General features: G+C 40.6%; 1 protein-coding gene across 1 annotated transcript in view; it reads right to left on the minus strand.

The window, feature by feature from the left end:
* LOC117181595 (protein turtle) overlaps positions 1-6,076 on the minus strand; it is a 253,226-nt gene that overhangs the window by 108,142 nt on the left and 139,008 nt on the right. The window contains exon 4 of the mRNA XM_033374449.1: positions 3,048-3,088. The gene's annotated coding sequence lies outside the window, so the exon portion shown is untranslated. The remainder of the gene's footprint in view (positions 1-3,047; positions 3,089-6,076) is intronic.

Consider the following 6,076-nt stretch of genomic DNA (forward strand, 5'->3'; position numbering starts at 1 on the left):
TCTTCCAGATTGTTCGGCGAAAGCCTTCTGCAGAGAGGTTTTTCCTGGGGTAAATCAAAGGTGTGATAAAACCCACCCCTACCATTGACAAAAGCACCAGATGATCTGATCTAATTAGATTAAGATTTCGATAGCTTCTTGGCAGCCTCTAAACATCTTGTTAGAATGGTATTAAATCAAATCTCAGTATGCGTGATAAACCTTTTCTTTGGATAAAAAGATACTCAGTTATGAAAAAGAATTCAAAACAAAAAGAATTTGGACTGATTAGGAAAGAGTTTTAGTATTGAATTTCCACATTGTGTTTATTTCTCACTAATAACCGGTTCAGTCGTAACATCTAACTAAGCGTAGTTTGCAGATTTTGCTTTTACTTTTTTGTCACACCTCGTTTAATCTACGATACATTAAACTCACGATCTAGATATAAAATTGAGGAGCTCTTGGAATTTGAACCCGGTACTCCCACTCCAACAGCGACCTAACCTGTACAACCGCACCGCAATCTGCAGCCAGCGTGTCGACGCGCCATGTGCATATCTCTGACGTCAAAAGCATCCCCAGACCCAATAATATCACCGTGGAAGCTTACCGGGAATCTGATAAATCCGGATGCCAAAATCCTCGCCAGGGTGTGGTTCTTCCTCGGTCAGGCCGGGCGGGTGGGTTCAGGATCACACTACGGGATTAAGTACTTTCGACTTGAATGAATGCAGGAAACTTGCGTCCCTTGTACTTATACATGTGCACGTGTATATCGCGATCTAAATTCGTCCGTTTGTGTCTGTGAAACAGCGCCCGAGAACACGAATTGTGTATGTCGGAGAGAGAAAGTACGTGGATGGGTACAGCTGGATGGATGGGTAATAAAGGTTTGGACGGTCGCAGTCGGTTCATGTAAGGGAGCAGGTGTAGGTGAAATGGAGCAGGATAAGGGAATACCCAGGCAAGGTGCTGCCTTCGCTAGGACATTGTTGATCTTGGTGTTCCGTTCCGTGAAATTCTACCAGTCCTCAGCTCAAAACTCTTGTCCACACCTATTTTCGCCAATTTCGTGGCAGTCCTTGTTAATATCAATTTTATTATTCACGGCACGACTTTTCTGCTAAACACCTCACTATCACTATCAAATACTTTGACGCAATTTTGCAATTTACGGTCTAATCGTCTCTACATGCTACCTGAAAGAAGCTGCTGCTCTCGGCTTTTCATTGCAGGGTTTAAAAATCGACAACACTCCTCTGAAATCTTTGGCAGCAATTGCATTACATAGTTTGCTGCTCAAACTACTAACTCATGGTCAGGGATTAGAACATTATATGAATGCCTCTCTTTCTTAGTATACGGGGCCTTCCTCATCGATAATCAACGAGTTCCAAGTTTCTAACCTCCAACCAACTTGTCTAACCTCTCGTCCTAAGTACACGAAACTTGTACTTCTTGATTACTTCCTCGCGTTACAGTAACACGAGACTCTAATGCCACCTGACGTTCACTACACATCAGATCCAGGCGAATATATATCACTTTCTGAAATTGGGAAGTCCTTTGAAAAATGATTTTGACTTTGAGAAGCTCCACGTCAAAAGTAGACAGTTTGTAGTAGGGGCATTGATGTGACTGCACGTTGATTTCTCTCGGCGAGCCGCATTCATCAGTCGGTACCACTGTAAAGTATGTTTCACAGGAGTCAACAAAAGGCGAAATGAGATCGATACGCGGCGTCGGTTCGCGACAATACCGGTGCTTGGGGATTGAAAATGCAAGCAAAGGGACTAGAAGCGAAATAACGGAAGAAATCGCGAAACGTGCTGCTGCAATTTAAGGCGTCAAGGCCGTGAGCGCTATCCTGACAGTGGTGCGCGGCGCCATGACAGTGGCGGCTGCTCAGCACACATTTATCCCCCCACCTCAATTTCTCATGACTCCCCCACCGTTGAGTCGAGAGAATCTACCAACCCCTCAGCCCGTCGAAACTACCCTGTTTCAGCCCCACCAACGCAATATTGATCGGTCAGAAGGGCGGCATCCAGAATCGTATCAACGACTTCAGGAGCCCACGGGGAAAAAATTACTTCTTCGAGGCCGCAGAGAAATGCACTTGTAATATAAATATATCATAGTTTTTAAAAGTGTAAACATTGATTTCAAGATTTAAATCGTCTCTTTTTGGAACTAGACAGAATTTCTATTATGTGACTGAACATAGTTTTTGAAGATCATTCGCAAGTTTCGAATACTTTATTTTTAAGTTATAAAAATTTGTATTTCATTTCTAGATTTACTGTCCAATTTTTTAAATATTAAAGATCGATAGAATATGATAAAAATTTCGATTAATTCAACATATAGATAAAAAATATATGTAGACTGTTGATAAAAATATAATAGAATGGTAAAGTAAAGCGTGAACATTTGAGCTCGGGTATATACGAAGGGAGAATCAGGTGAAGGAGATTGACTACTGCACACTGAGCTTCAGGTAACACTTGACACCTGATCCCCGACCTATTACGGTCCAGTTAACCAACTACCCAACTCATTCTTTCTTCTCAACCCCAGCGAACCACCTTCTATCTTTCCTCTGCCCTATTCGCCAGGAAGTGGATCCATTGCAAAACAACTTACTACACGGGATAATGTTGATTTCTTATCTCTGATATACACATGTAACAATTGTCATGAATGGAATAAATATATTTTTTTGCCGTGCTTGTTATAACTAAATAAGAGCTACAATTTACCTATTAACAACTGATACGAAGAGGAAAAATAAAATTCTTTGATAAATTTTCTCTATCCTACGTATTTATATGAATAAATCAACAGATTCAACTATTCCGAAATAAACACTAAAGGCAGAATTAAACCAGATGAAGCGTGCTCAGCATAACTCTTTTAACTTTAATCCTTTTAGTTTCGCATTCCGACAATGAACCAAGGGGAGCAATAGTTGGCTGCGAAGGCATGGATCGATGTAGCGACGATTTGTGGAATCCCAAAGAGCACTAAAGAACTTGAACATCAAGTGCACTGGATAAACTTACCACAGTGGCTCTCTTTCCGAATCCTGCAAGTCCTTCAAGATCTGAAACCAAAGAAACAAAGTCAGTTAGAGCGTTAAAATCGAAATACAGAATCGAGTTACATAGAACTTTTGTAATTTACAGTCTGGAAAATCCCCGTAAGATAGATCGCGTGACCGAAAAGCGTTGGCTCAAGTTAGCAGCAGAAGATGCCAAAAAGAGAACGGAAGTGGTCAGAAACAAAAGGGGTTACGGGAGAATAAGCTTCTAAAAAAGTTAAATAACAAGTTTCTTGGCTCTTGAAAGTTCTGGCAAACTACAGTTTCAGTAGAAGCGGCTTTAATTGTCAACAATTTCAGGCACTATACTTCATTTATATGTCACAGTATGACGCTTCGTATCCAATATATAAATACATACTTGTTTTATATTTCTTTGTAAAAAGGTAATAGCGAAAGTTCAAGAACTGTTCTGAAGAAAAGAATAGTATTCTTCAATAAAATTCAGTAGCAGTTTTATTCGCCAATTTATTCACTCCTTCGTAAAGCAAGGTGACATTTCGTCGTTCGCCGTTTGAGAAAGGGTATCGGCTCTTCACTGCACTGGGTGGTGGGAACGTTTCCAGCTTCGAACTTCCTTCCTTGACTTCTCCCACGATATCGACCACTTTACGGAGTTCGACTTTCCCGCCAAGTTTCAATTCACCTCTTGACATCCGGGAATCAGTGCATTTCCGGCATAGCGAGAAATCTTGGGCGACATACATTTCCGCTCGTGGGACCTCGGAAAAGTGCACGCAATGTATATACTGCTATAAATAACTTAATTGATTAACCCGACATAAAAGGGAATCAATTTTATTGCTAATATGTTTTAAATAAAACCTTTTAATTTATGACGCCGAGATTAGTAAAGCCTTGTGCCATACTGTCATGTAAACAATTCTTTTAAACTAAATGACTCATACACTAATAAGTCAATACGAGACAGGCATTTATCTTTTTCGTTGTATCGCGCTTTTTACTCTCCTTTTTATCTATTTTGTATGGAAAATTTAATCCATCTGCTTAAATATTTAACACCTCATGCGTGAGCAGAACATTGCATTGAGACTCTTATCAACACTTCTTAATATCATATTTCCCGGTAAAACTGCATAAACGGTCGATCACATTCGCATTTGTTTGAATTCACATATCTTGTATATTTTCGTATGCCGAACACGAATTTGGCTGCAAAAACTGTCTTTCTCTTACCGGTTTCGAGATATCGTGCTTTTTTCACACGAAAATGTCGATTTTCTTCTATGTTTTTGGAAATACATTGATGTGAATCGGAATGCCTTGTAATTTAAAGCGATTCCGATTCGGGTAATTTATGAATAGTAGGTACTTTCAATCCCTTTTCAATGGTTTTGTGGGCATATAATTTAGGGGGGGGGGGGCTTGTGGCATTTACAGCTCGTAGGCACCCTGAACACCCTTATAAAAGTTTTCGGTCTGGGTGACGTAGAGTTGGAGGAAGCAAAGAAGTCGGGGTGCCTTTAAATTCGAAAAGTTTTCGATTGGAATGCATTTACCACTCCTAGGCCCCTGACCCTTTTTCCAACTTTTCCACAAACAGCCCTAGAACACACGCCCTTACCCCCCCAAAAAAACCGTTTGAAAAGGGTCGGGGGTGCCAACTAGCCTGGCACCCGAAAATCGTTATAAATGGATCAAGGGTGCCTACAAATTATAGATGCCCCCCAGTCGGGATCGTTTCGATTTCAAAGGCACTTCGATCTCTTTTCCACCCATCCTCACCCCCTAACCCTACGTAAATGATCCCCGATCGTAACTGCTTCGAATTCAGAATCACTCCGACCCCTTTTGCTACCCCCCCCCCCCCCCCCCCCCCCCCCCCCCATCATCCCCCTTCAAAACGTTACAAGGGGTTTAAAAATGCTTAATAGTCCTAAGTGACCCCAGTCGGAATTGATTCAAATTCAAAAGCACTCCGATACATATCAGTGTATTTCTAAAAGTATAGAAGAAATCGACATTTTTTGCAGTAAAAGGCTCGATGTCAGGAAACCGGTAAGAGATTTTATTCTTTTTTTTCGCCAGATTCGTATTCAGCACGAAAAAATATATAAAATATGTGAGTTCAAACAAAATCGAAGGTGATCGACCTTTTATGCAGTTTTACCTCTTTCTCATTTGTTTTGATCTTGCTGAGAAAATCGTTCGTTCCTCTACTCTTTTCCTAATTGTGATATCTAGAATCCGGCAATCCATTTGACTGAACATCAGTTAAATTTGACTATCTATTAGCCAAATTTTACTAAATTATATTTGAATATTCTCTTTTGCTTGCCATCGAATCCAAATATTAAGGTAGAAAAACAACTTTATCTCCAAAAGAGCGGTGTGCGAAGAAAGGGTCTCGTTTAAACGGGCTTTATATCTCGCAGACTCCCACGAAATCACCAAAACTGCAGATCCGAATCTAATCGGTCGGTCGTTAGAAAACGCCCCCGAGGACTAATAAGATCCCGCGCATGGTCGAAGAATAAGAGGACACGATCAGGGGAGCGTGACCTATAGCATGAGCCCATGCTCTTGCTTAATACCGCTTACTTTCGTAAGTGGGTGGTTAGAGAAGAGCGGAGTAGGGTTCGCTTTATAATCGTATGTAAACTACCTCAACAATACAATATACGGCACTGCGATAGACGACAGAAACACCAATAAACTAACTAATTCCCATCCTAATACTATCAGGAAAAGAATCGCACTGCAAATAATAACAACGCTCGCAATTGTTAGTACTTATTCAGATAAGAAGTGGACGTTTCCGGTTCAAAGGCCAATCTGACGAACTTAACACTTTCTAAAATAAATGCCGTAAGCATATCTACACAAATTATTTTCCTTGTTCTTAAAATCTGAAAAAATAATTCAAGATAGATAAAATTCTGACCCTGATTACGACCTCACGCATCGACGGCACGTATTGACTTTGGCTGTGGATGAGTATAAAATTAGAATTCTCGTACGACCAATAGT

Source organism: Belonocnema kinseyi, chromosome 10 (assembly GCF_010883055.1).
Source record: "Belonocnema kinseyi isolate 2016_QV_RU_SX_M_011 chromosome 10, B_treatae_v1, whole genome shotgun sequence".
Taxonomy (NCBI): Eukaryota; Metazoa; Arthropoda; class Insecta; order Hymenoptera; family Cynipidae; genus Belonocnema; species Belonocnema kinseyi.